The 13,256-nt window shown below is 42.9% G+C and overlaps 2 protein-coding genes across 14 annotated transcripts in view; one reads left to right on the top strand and one right to left on the bottom strand.

Moving 5' to 3' along the window:
* ZNF12 (zinc finger protein 12) overlaps window positions 1–13,256 on the bottom strand; it is a 1,264,586-nt gene that overhangs the window by 882,936 nt on the left and 368,394 nt on the right. The gene's annotated exons all lie outside the window — the stretch shown is intronic.
* The window catches only part of LOC308650666 (speedy protein E4A-like), a 45,491-nt gene that overhangs the window by 8,021 nt on the left and 24,214 nt on the right, over window positions 1–13,256 (top strand). For 5 of the 7 annotated variants that reach the window (XR_014022381.1, XR_014022382.1, XR_014022383.1 and 2 more), the window contains exon 2: window positions 11,146–11,208. The gene's annotated coding sequence lies outside the window, so the exon portion shown is untranslated. Of the gene's footprint in view, window positions 1–506; window positions 674–11,145; window positions 11,209–13,256 lie in introns of all 7 variants that reach the window. The other 2 variants (XR_014022384.1, XR_014022385.1) reach the window with 1 other exon arrangement.

Genomic DNA, 13,256 nt, shown 5'->3' with positions numbered 1-13,256 from the left:
AGTGTCCCTTCTCCCTGTTCCTCAAAACTCTTCCTTATTATGGACACTTTCTTCCATGGGTGGAGTGACCCTTTTTACATCTCCTCTACCTACTTCCTATGCTTATATCTCATCTTCTAACCCAACTCCTTTCTCTACAGATTTTCCATCCATGTGGACTTCCTTGTCCCATGGCAAGGAACTTCAAACTTCAAAAGTGGGCTCCTTAGTCTACCTTTCCTGGCTTCTCTACCCCTTCCTTCCTCCTTACCAGTCATCATGTCAAATCAGTTCTCACTCTAGCTCCCTCACCTGATGGACCTGGGACCTCATCATCTACCACCACTTCCAGGTGGGATTCTGAGGTGCTCCGCTGGGAAGGCGATTGCCCAGACTGGGAGATTTGTTGATCCGCCATAAGTTCTCCCATACTCTGTCTTCCTTCTACAAAACCTAGGTTCTTACTAAGGCAAAGCCTTCTTCCAGAATTTGGTTGAATAAGACTCTGTTTGCGCTTCTCCAAGCAGGAGAAATCAGGTGAGGAACAGTTCTGAGGACAAACTGTTGCCCACTGCACTGCCAGTGGTTCACAGAGTCTGTCCCTTCCAATCAGGAAGGTTGGAAGCCTCTGATGTCATCACTCATTCCAACCTGGCCACTAGTTTGAAGGAAAACACCTGCAACTGTCAGACTGGTATGTGCACCTGTCCTAGAGTTCTAGAGGAGATGGTCTCTGTTGTGACTGATCCAAACTCTGTCCACTTTGCCAAACTAACCTATGGGTCTCTGACCCCTTTTTCACTTCTGTCTAGACCCGGGTTCTTCTCTCCATTGTCAACACAACACATGTTAGATACCCAACCTCTGGGCATTTCCATTTCAGAGCTCAGTGCAGTGGGAGATTAAGGAGTATGGCAAGGAAGAAGGGGGAGGGCAGAAATGACATGACCTCCCAAGAAGGAGCTCAGTATGTACAAAAGAACCCACGCACACTGAATTATCACTTGAAAAAGTTAAATGGAAACACTCAGTTTAGCAAATCTAATTGGCTACATGCCACTGGCCACTGTTTTCTGAAATCTGCCCTGGGAATACACACATTGCATTTAGGTATCCTTGACTCAAAGAGTCCTTATGAAGACATAAAATCATAGAAAATTCTATGCATGTTCACAGTCTTTGCAGAGTGTCAACACTTTCTGGGAGTCCATGGATCATCTCAAATGAGGCCCTCACAACTGAGCAATATCCTGTCTCTAAAAAAAATATAAAAAAGGGATGGGAATGTGGCTCAGTGGCCAAGTGCCCCTGGATTCCATCCCTGGCCCCCCCCCCAAAAAAAAAGTACTGGGTAAGTAATATTTCCATGGCAGGGCACACGGTATCAGACTACATGGATGGATGTGGTTATCTACAAAATGATGACAGTTTTATTCAAGTCTGTGTTAATATTTTATTTATTTATTTATTTAATATTTATTTTTTAGTTGTAGTTGGACACAACACCCTTATTTCACTTGTTTATTTTTGTATGTGGTGCTGAAGATCCAACCCGGGGCCCCGCACGTGCGAGGCAAGTGCTCTACCGCTGAGCCACAACCCCAGCCCCTGTGTTAATGTTTTAGATCATGGTAAATTCAAGGGAAATTCAAGGACTGACATGATTGTATTTATAAAGGCATGGGCTAGCATATAGGGGGAAATCCCAAACTCTCCACCAAGTATGCTCCACCCCTCTCTGTGCTCTAGCAGTCTATATTTCCCAGCTATAGAGTCAATAACATCTTTCTTAGCTTTAGTGCAGAGTGTTTCTAATATGAGATGCACAGAAAGCCCTCTTTTCTCTCTGGTGTAACCACTACCTAGCTTGGAGATGGCGGCCATTTCACCAGCCTGTGTGCCTCCAGGACCCAATGACAGGCTGCCTGCACATCCACTGAGGACATACAGTGTGCAGGACAATACCTTTCTCGTTTGAAGTCACTGAGATGTCTGAGATGTTTCCATGGCATAACCTAATGTATTGGTCAGTCTTTTGTGGCAAAATACTGAAATAATCCACTTAGAATGGAAAAGAAAACCAGGCTCTGCAAAATGAGGGTTTCCAGCTGTATGCTCTCATCTGTGAGGGAGTGGACAGGGGCCGAATTGGGAAAAAACTACAGAGCAGGTGAATTTGGGGGCACCAGCAGGAGACCCATGCTTTATCTCCAGTTGTCACTTATTGCTATACGACTGGGACAACTTTCTGAGTACAGTTTCCTTGTCTAACAAAAGAGGGGACTAAGTGTGAAATCAAGCTCCATCTCTCTCCCAGAATCCCCTCCAGACAAGGTTTACCAGTTAGGATGGCAAAGGAGTGAGATTTACAAGGACCAGGTCCATGATCACAGAGCAAGAAAAGAGGGTGAATTTGTGACTGACAGACAATGAATGCACAATGGCTGTATATTTACATCTATACATCAGCACATCCAGCATTTCATTCCTTCTTTAACTGATAATATTCCTTCATAAGGATAAAACCCATTTTGTTTGCCCATTCATCTACTGATAGACATTGGAGTGGTTTTCCCTCTTTGGCTATGGTGAATCACGCAGCTGTGAGCATGTGTGTATGGATCCTTGTTGGGGTACTTGATTTTAGTTCTTTGGGAATATACACTGAATGGAATTGCTGGTTCATACGGGGAGTCTGTGTTTACTTGGTCAAGGAGCCAACAAACTGTTTTCCACCATTTTCCACTCCCACCAGTGATGTGAAGGGAGTTACAGATTCTCCACATCTTTGCTGGGCTATGTGGGCTCGATTTTTGTCCTATCTTTAGAGCATGTCCCTATCAGTGTGTTTGTTCATCTTATTCTACATTTTAATACTTAAAAAAATTCTTTTGTTAGTGAAGATGGACAAATGCCTTTGTTATGTTATTTTATTTTTTTTTAATGTGGTGTTGAGGATCTGTGCCTCACACATGCTAGGCAAGCAAGTGCTCTGCCACTGAGCTACAGCCCCAGCCCTACATTTTAATTTTCTTCTAAAAACCCTTCTGGATTAGAGGCAGTTATTCTATACATGGTTTATCATTTTGGTATTTTTGTGAGAATGTATTTTAATCTTAAAATATATAGTAGAATTATCCTGTGTGCATGAATATCTTTGCACTTAGAATTTGCCACTCTTGTCTACCAATTTGGCCAGGTGATTGTTCAGGAATTTGGAGAGTTGTTTTTCTGAGAATTCTTTAAAGTCCTGAGATCTTCAGGTCTTAGACCATGGAGGAAATAAGTCACATTGTTAGTTTTAGGACACATCAATTTCCTTATGACAAACCCACATTGTCGTAGAAACCTTATAGAGTGAGTAAATAGGTTTTATCTTTTCTTTCTATTCTGGCAACAGTTAAAAGTGTAGTGTTGAGAATGACTAAAGACTTTCACTGCTTAAGTGCCCAAGGTCAAAGTAGAACAGAGATTTGGAGTGCTGTATTTCAATGTCTCTTATGGCTTGAATATGAGATGTCCCCCAAAAGCTCATTAACAATGAGCTCAGGTGAACAATGTTCACAGGTAGATTGTGAGAGCTGCAATCTAATCAGTGAATTAATAATTTGAAAGGACTACTGTACTCAGTGTTAGGTGTAGGCAGATGAGGTGTGGCTAGAGAAAATAGGTCACTGGGGTCACCTGCCTTTGGGTTTGATATTTTTTCCCTGTCGCCTTAGCCCACTCTCCCTGCTTCCTGGCTGCCATGTACTGAGCACCAGGCCCTACTGCCATGGTGCCTCACGTGGGCCCAGAGTCATGGGCTCAGGAGACCATGGACTAAGTCCTCTGAAATCGTGAACCCCAAATAAAGTTTTCCTCGACTAAATTGTGCTTGTCGGGGATTTGTGTAACAGCAATGAAAAGCTGACCAACAGTACAATAAAAGTGTATCCTTGTTCTGTCATTTAAAAGGATTAGTGCTATGTAGCAACTTACTTTTAAACTGTGGGTTTAAAAGCAGGCATTACTTCAAACCTGCAGGAGAAACACCTAAATAACCTACAGCAAGATTGCACACTGTAACCAGGCATGCTGGTGTGCATCTATAATCCCAGTTATTGGGGAGCTGAAGCAGTAGGTTCTCAAGTTTGAGGCCAGCCTCAGCAATTTAGTGAGACCCTGTCTCAAAATTAAAACTTTAAAAATGGGATGGGAATAGTAAATCAGAGATTTTTTTCACCTCAGTGATAAAACAGGGGTTCAATCTCCAATATTTAAAGAAGAAAATAAAAAATATAGTTCACACTGTAAAAGGGTAACCCCAGACAGGTGGGGGAACCCATCTTAGACAGAGTTATGTGGTGAAGGCGATCCCCCACTCACTGTCTTGACAGGGTCACAGTGAGAAAAAGTGTTGGCAAAGCCGCTCTCCCACTGTCTTGACAGGGTCACAGTGAGGTTGAATGCTGGCAAAGCCACGCTGGTTGGTGGGAAACGGAAACCATGAGACCCTTTTTTTATGTAATTGGGACTTTTCATTTTCATGCTTATGTTTCTGACAGGAGGCATGAGTATGTTAAATGCCAAAAAAATTAAAATTCAGATGGCTAGAACATAACATGTAGTTCATGCCTTGAAGGCTGTTCTACTACTCCTCAGCATATCAAGGACAAAGTAGAAGGCTGTTCTTCTATCTCAGTACATTGTGGACAAACCTGATAACGGACAACAATCATCCTTTGAAAGGTCATGAGAATTTTAGGCACCACATTGATTATATCAACTAGAACCCAAGCCCATATTTCCAGCCTCTTAGAAAACCTAATCAGTATGCTTATTTCACAAAGTTCACCACATGCAGTTTCATTTTTGATTAAGGAAAGTTATATTATACACTTAGGAAAGTTAAAACATATAAAGCTATATTCTTCTCTTTTTATAAACCCTTTCTTACTTTACATAGGGATATATGATGAGCATAGTTAATATTGGTGGAAAGTGGATTGATTTTTAGAACTTACTTTCTATTGAGAAAGATTATAAAGATATGAGAACTAGTGCACCTTGACTGAGAAACAAAGAAACTCTTTGAGAAAGCAGCTCAACCAGTCTTATGAGAATAAATTTAGGAATTAATTAAAATAGCTTTATAAGACACAGTTTTAGAATAATGTTAGAAATATTATTTTATTTAGATTCTTAAGTTTAGAAATTCTTAAGTTTTTAGTTGTGTAGGTTTCTGATATGTTTTAAGAATGATTCATAAACTTTAGGCTATTTTAAATATAAGATTTAAAGGGACTTTTTTAGATGGGAATTTTAGATTAGAAATAAAGTGCAAGTGTACTTTAGGTTAATGATTGGTTAGGAGACTTCGAGTCTGGTTATGTAGTTTGGCATTAGTTAATAAGAAAATAACATATCTTGTGAAAAATAGTAAATCTTGGGAAAATCTGAAAAATGTAAATTAGTGACGTATTTTATTAATGATTCTGTACTTTTAATAATTACATAACTGAAGGTCATATCCTGGAAAAATGTAAATTAATGTTACATTGTTTGTACCCCCAATCATGGTTAAGGAAATGTCATGTCTTGGCAAAGTTTTAAATTATATAATCAATGACATATTCTTAATCTATAATGATGAGAAAAATTGTAATAAAAGATGACCCAGAGAAAGCTGCATTAGCTCTCTCTCTGGAGATTGCTCCAACGGAACGACTCCTGTCTCACCTTTTCGACGACGCCACTCATCCTTCAGGACTCCCTGGACCCCGCTAGGGCAGGACCCCGGCAGTTATGATCCCTGGGAAATTCCACCTCAGACTGCTAGAGGGAAAAATCTCATGAAGATTCTTCTTGAAGCCCATTCAATCAGCATTTAACCTGAAGAGCCATTTGGGAAGGCACCTAAGACCAATTCCTCCTCACCTATGCCTCTCTAACAAGGATTCTGAGCAGAACAAATGAGTGTCATCACGTGGACAGGAGGGGCTCCTTTCAGGGGCGCTGTCTCCAATGAACAAGAGAGAAAGGGGGCCCTGGAGGTGATTAATGTGTGCCAAGCTCGGTTCTGTGAGCTTCATCAACAATGGCACCTTTAAACCTCACAGAAATCCTAGGGCAGCAGTTTTTCCATGAATCAGGGGAACAAGGCTCATATTTTTTTTTAAATATTTATTTTTTAGGTGTAGATGGACACAACACAATGCTTTATTTTTTTATGTGGTGCTGAGGATCGAACCCAGGTCCCGCACGTGCTAGGCGAGTGCTCTACCGCTGAGCCACAATCCCAGCCCCGAACAAGGCTCATATTAAATTCCTTGTCCAGGAAGTCTGACCCCAAAGCTCATGCTTTTCTTATTTAGAGTTCCCATAAGGCACTGTGGTTTCTATCAAAAATATTTCTCTACCTGCTCTCTTGGCCAGGGTGTGAGGCAGCAGGAAACTTGATTCAAACTCTCTGACTGAACTGGACAGGAGTGGATTGGTGCCTGTGAGTCATCATTTCACACACACATGGATTGGGACTGTAAATCAGTGGTAGAGCACTTGCTTAGCGTGGGCAAGGCCCTGGGTTCCATCCCCAGCATTACAAAAAAAGAAACACACACACACACACACACACACACACACACACACACACACACACACATGAACATCTCAATGAAAACCAATAATTACCTGATAATCTTTCTTCAAGAAGCAAAAGTAGGGGCAGGGTAACGGACAGGAGCTTGCCGGGCATTGCTAAGGGGCCATGATTCTCCTGCGGGGACAAGCTGCAGCAGCACCACACGCTTATGAGCCCAGTCCACACCCCTGCCCAGAGCCTCCTAGGGGCTAATAAGCCTATATTCCTCCATTGGCCTTCTGATTACTGGTGCATTTCCTAAAGCACAGGACCTTCATTCTTTTTTTTTTCTTTTTTTTTATCACTCAAATGGAGAAAAGGCAAAACAGTTACAGAGGCTGGTAGAAATATACAAGTCTGTGGCTATTTTAATTAAAGTTAAAATAGCCAATGGTGAGAATGGCCTTAGGCCTGAGCCTAAGCAACTCCATTTTAAAAACTCCAGTTTGAAACCTGCAGTCTCACCATGCATGCCTAATGAAGCCCTGCAGTGTGGCCCTCAGACACAAGCAAGTCACTTCCCCTCACCCTGATAAACTCAGAGTGAAGCCTCTGGCAGGCTGTCCTCACCTGATAATAGGGAAAGGTAAAAATATCAGGGTGGGGACCACCAGGTGAGATGTTTTAACCCCAGGGTAAAATGATGTTACTGAGAAATCCAGTGGCAGCTGATAAGGATCGAAAGGGGGGTCAAAAGCTCCCAAATTTAGTATAAATAATAGAGCAAATGAACATTCAGCCAGCCAATACTGATGCACACAAGCTGGAGTGCCTGATAATGACCTGGACTGACAGCCCATCACTTGTCGTCAGTTGCTGACCCTCTGCATCTTCCTCACCACTCTCAAACTCTACAGCCACATCTTGACTCTGGTGAGAGCTGCAACTTCTTCCTAGGACCACCTCCTCAGCCGGCTGTCAGCTCCACCCCAGGAAAAGCCTGATCACCTGACCTGATCACCGCTGTCTGAGTGAGTGTGCATCTGCTGGACTTAAAGCCTTTTGATCTGACACTTGAACTTAGCATGCAGAGGGATGTCTGTCATTAGCCTGTCATGATTAAGTGTGCTGCAGTGCTTAGAATTAATTAATCCACAGAATTGTTTGCTGTGAATTGTTATGTCTATTGCAGTGTCGAGAATTAAGGATTGTCATTTTCTTGATTAAGAACTTATAGAGTGAAATTGTATTGAGTGATTTGAGTGAATAAAGCATTGAAAAGTGCAGAAGCGTGTGGACATTCTTTATTTCTCCCCTTCGACTGCATAATCACACCTTTTGCCCATTGCAACACCAATGTTTTTGTTAGTGTTGGGGATCAAATCCAGGGCCTTGCACAAGGCAACTTCAATTTTATGTGGGAAATTTACTTATGTAGATGTCACATCCTCCATAGGTGCTAGACCAATTACACAGTATACTCATCCTTCTTTCTTTCTTTTTTTTTTAAATTTTCGGTGTATATGGACTCAATGTCTTTGTTTTTAAGTGGTACTAGGGTCACACCCAGTGCCTCACACTTGCGAGGCAAGTGCTCTGCCATTGAGCTACAACTCCAGCCCTCATCCTTCTTTCTCACAGCAAAATCGATACCATTCATTGGAGACTTTATTTATGCCTCACCACACTCAAGTCTACTTATGGGACAGAGGCAGTTGTACTTTGCTTGTTCACTGGTACCTTTGCTTATATTCCATTTGTAAGTGACAATTCATAGGATGTTACCCTTTAAAATTTACCTTTTCCAAGTAGCTTTCCTGGGTAAGACCATAACTTTGCTATCACATGATTCAATTATCTAGTTTTTAAAGTCTGAATTTCCTATTTATTTTCTAATGTTTCACTTAGGTATGCCGCTGCTCTACATAGGAATTCAGTTCCATTTTGACAGCAACTCAATAAAAGAATCTTCAGAGAAATAAGTCCTACCTCAAGCGAATAAGGGATATATTAAGAGGAAGCAAAGGTGGCTTTTTTGCTATTTGTGTTCTCTTTATATTGTTGAATTACAGACGTGTTGAACTGGGTTCTTATAAAAAGAAATCTAAAGATTAAAGAAATGTTTACTGGAAAAAAAAGAAAAGAAATGAAAATAACTGAAACAGGGCTTCATAAGGGAAGTCACACAGGCAAGGCCTTTGTTTCTAACACAGGAGGACTTGGCCGAGTCCTGCACTCCAGCTCAGGCACCCTCCTTTAATTAGATGTCATTCTGGCTCACCATGAAATGGTTTTGACTTCTTAGACAATTTTATTTTTACATGGGAATAATGACTACAGGTGGCTTGACATGCTGAGGTTCCAGTTCTTGTTCCGTGCATGGTGCTCTGTGGTGAGTGACCCCAGCTTGTCTGATTTACATGTGCAAAGACAGGTATGAGCCCCACTCAGCCCACCCGCTCCTCAGTCTGGGCAGCAAAGTCTGCTGGACCTACTGCCGCTGGATTCCCACCTTTCCTTCACACTCAGAAGGAAGAGGAGACAGACCACAGCCACTAAACCAAGACTAGGATGCTGGGAAGACAGACTGCTACACAAAGCAAAAACCATGAAGCAAGAGGGGAAAATAAAATGAGGGTTAAACTATGCAATTATACTGCCAATTTATAAAGACATTATGACCCACACTAAATGAACATACAACGCATCTGGCTCCCTTCCTCCAGACATTTTAATGCAGGAAACAAAAATACTACATTCTCCTTGTGGTAAGCACTGTTAGTGTTCAACACTTTTATATTGATGATGCATCACATAAAAACTAAGTCATAAACATTTAAAATTTTTTTTCAGTTTTAGATGGACACAATACCTCTGTTTATTTACTTGTTTCTATGTGGTGCTGAGGATTGAACTCAGTGCCCCCTACATGCTAGGCACCCACTCTATCACTAAGCCCCAGCCCCAGCCCCAAAGTCATATACTTTCGATTCACATATTTTTACATAAATCAAAACAATATCACAAATCAATAAAATGACAAAATCTGGAATCCAGAATTATATTTTTTCCACAAAATACATAAAGTTTGACAGATTGTTGAGTGAAATGTTTGCTGTCCTATAGAGCTTTTGCTGCCCAATGAAAAACAAACCTCAACATGGGATGTTCAAAAGGTCAATTTGTAAGAGAGACAATTCATTCTGTATTTAATGAAATATTTATTTCGGATGGTAACACCAGATAAGTCATGTAAGAGCTCAGTAAAAACAAAAAACAAAACCACAATATAAGGAATGGAGCCTGGGCGGAGGGCGGCAGGGCTGGTTCCCTAGGCAGCCGGCATGACTCAGGATGCTGAGTTGAGCAGGAGGATCTGGGACCTGGAGGGAGGCGCGGCCTGGGCCCTTGGAGCACACCTGTTTGGCGAGGGGAGGTCTGAGGCCTGGGAGCAGCAGTGGCATCTGTTAGCGTCCACCCTCGGCCCCCTCGGGAGCAATAACGGCCCCAGGAACCGCTAGTTCTCCTCTGGACTCGTAATGGCCCTCGGAATCATCTGCACCCAGATCCGTCCAGAGCAGCAACGACCAACCGGCGGCAGAAACCTTCGCCCCTGTCATCCCTGACCCCTGAAGGGCCATAGCTGCGCAGTCCCAGCGGGTGCAGGTAGTGGGTGCAGGAACCGCGTGGCGGGACGTTATGGCGTGAAGCAGGACAGGGTTTACTGGCTTCAGGATGGGGTCGGGTTGCTGGCAGGACGAGCTGCGCTGCCTTAGGTGCTCCGTGGGTACATCTGTAAGGCCACCGTGTGCTGGGGAGGAGGGGACACTGTCCTCCTGTCCTCCGTGAGACTTCTGCCTCTCTCCTCCGTTCTTGCTCCTTCTCCCTTCTTCCTCCGGAGCTCCAGTGTCTCCCAGTGTTCGACAGCCTCCATCTGCACCTCAGTTCTTTGACTGACTCCCGCTGAGGCCTGTCCTTGCAGAGTCATGCAGCTTAGTGAAGGCAAAGTCTCTTTCTGCCTCCTTTGAGGGAGGAAGACGTTGGGTCTGAGATGGGAGTGGTTCTCCAAGGTCTCCGGTTGGTTTGTGGGCACTTTTGGGCCAGTATGCCTTCCCCTGTATTACATTTAAGTCACAGTAAGTTTCTTAATAAAATACCCCTTTCTGGCTGGGACTGTGGCTCAGTGGCAGAGCTGCTTGCCTCGTAAGTATGAGGCATTGGGTTCGATCCTCAGCACCACATAAAAATAAACAAAATAAAGGCATTTTGTCTATCTACAACTAAAAGAAATATTTTTAAAAATACTCCTTTCACCAGAGCCAAAGTTTCTATAATTAGAAAACAGATGAGTGCTGTAGAGCAGAATTCCTTTTTTAGCTGACATTTAAATGATGGCAGATGTTTTCATTTGGATTTGAAGTTCATTCACCATGAGACTCACACCCACTTGTTCACCGATACAGACATGTGGGTGGGGAAGACCTAATGGGACAGCCTCCCAGGAGGTGTCCTGGGAGGTTTCTGGGTAGGTTTTTATGCAGTAGATCCCTGCCACGGCAGGCCAGATGACTCATAACCACACTGCTTGTATTTTCAATCCCCAGGTCTGCACCTGCTTCCACATCTTCCATGTTTTCCAAGAGCAGCAGAGAATGAGTAAATCCCTGGTGAGTTTTTCTATTCATGTGTTTATTCTCTGCTTTTGCTTACAGTATTCCTTAGGAGGCAGATAAATAGTCTAAAATATGTTCAAAACAGTATAGTGATCAACAACCAATGACCTTGTCCTGTTCATGTGTGTAGACAGCATGATCCTTAAAGCATCCCTAAAACCAGAGTACATGTGTGTCTCCTATTTTTTGGCATTCAGAGCAAGTAATTATTAATATTATACATTCCTTGACTTGACCGTAAGTGAGAATGTTCCTTTCTTTTGGATTTTAAATATTTCTTTGATGTGATTAGGAATCGCCTTCCTAAATAACAACCAACAAGCCACTGCCACTGATAACCTTACTTGTCTGTCCTCTGGGTAGACAGCATAATGCCCAGGAAGGACTCAGCACCCATGATCTTTGTGGTGACTAAAATATTGATTTTGTTGCTCTGTGCAAGGATAAGGCCTGGATCTGCTGGAGGAATGGCCTCTCTTAAGTGAGTCTAAGAAGTTCTTTCTGCAGGTTGGTCTGGCTTGCACAGCAGACAGTGCAGTAGAAATCCCTGGCAGAGGGGTCCTCATTTCCCATTCCCATTTTATCTTGCCTCCCACGGTCTCCATTCTGTGCCTACCACTTCCCTCATCCTGTTCTAGTGAAGATTGCCCGTGACCTAATGTACACTGGGTATTTCTAACATGCACACCCAGGGCTAATTGCCCATCATTGTCTTAGACACTCTGCAGTCTCTCCTGTAATTTTCTGTCCCACATTTGTCTTGTTGCCCTCTTTGTGAATCTGAGGAGTTCTGCCGTTAGCTCACCACCCACCTTACTCCTGTCTGATCTCACTGTCCTGTGCTTTTAACCCCAAGTCTATGTCAATCCCCCACGGGGATCAGATGCCTCTGTCCAGCCAGGTACTGAGCCTCTCCCTGGGGTATGTCCAGAGGACACCTCAAGCTAATAAATACAATAGATCCCAAATCGTTTTTGTTGGTCTGTCTATGCCTTCTGCTCTTGCCCCTATTTGTTCATTGAGGCAGCCTATGAGCCTGTCCAGAAAAGTGGGATCCTTCTAAGCTCTTCCATTTGCTGTTGTCACAGGCAGTTGCTAAAGTTTGCTGGTGTTCTATTCAAAGTTATCCTTTCCTCTTACTCTGTCTCCTTGTTACCATTATTACAGTTTTGGGGGTTGTTTTTGTTTCTTTGGACTCTTGCAGAAACTCCCATTCTCTACTACTTCTTTCCTTCACTGGCTCAAGTGCATTTTCTGCCTTGAGTATTTCTCCTAAAACCATAATTTGATCATGCTGCCCCCATGTGGAAAGCTCTTCAGAGTCTCCCTGAGTGACCAAGAAAACTAGGTTATAATTAAACTGGGAGTGGGAGATGGTGAAAAATCAAATTTAAGAAAAAGCCAGAATTGGGTTTTAGCCATTTTGAATTGGCGCTGTTAGCATGAGGTAAAGCAGAGATAGCAAGAGGGCAGGGCTTGTGTTGGAACTTCAGTGGACAGCCTGCACTGGAAGTCAGCATGGAAAGCTGTGTTGGGTAAGGGGCTGAGCCCAGGACTCTTTCATGTGCAAAGTGCTACAGAAGGTAGGACTGGGTGGGGCTGGTAGTGAGGCCAGAATGAGGACCAGAGGCATGAAGTTTCAGGAGCTAAGGAAATTAAAAGATCTGGGGGTTGGAGGAGGAACTGTATCAACTATTCATAGTCAAGCCCAAGGACAGAACTGGCCATGGGATTCAGTCCTGGGACTCCTTGAGGATTTGTTTAGCTGGATCTGGAGGGGTTTAAAAGAGAGTGAAAGAATTGGATTTCATCTGGGTACAAATTTTTTAAACAAATGTTGACCCAATGGGAAAAGAAGAATTAGTCAGTAGATGTGGAGGGAGTTAAGGTCAAAAGAGGATTGTTTTGTTTTGATGGGAGGAATAAGATTGGAGATGAGCCCGCCCGGGGAGAAGGAAAATCTTTGACTTACTTGTGTTTTATTTGCTGTACTAATTTGGAAAGTGATAAGCCAGGAATAGACACCACTGATAAGTGTGGTA

This window comes from Spermophilus citellus (genome assembly GCF_964194105.1).
Source record: "Spermophilus citellus genome assembly, chromosome: 6".
Classification (NCBI taxonomy): Eukaryota; Metazoa; Chordata; class Mammalia; order Rodentia; family Sciuridae; genus Spermophilus; species Spermophilus citellus.
This window is presented reverse-complemented; position numbering and strand designations above follow the sequence as displayed.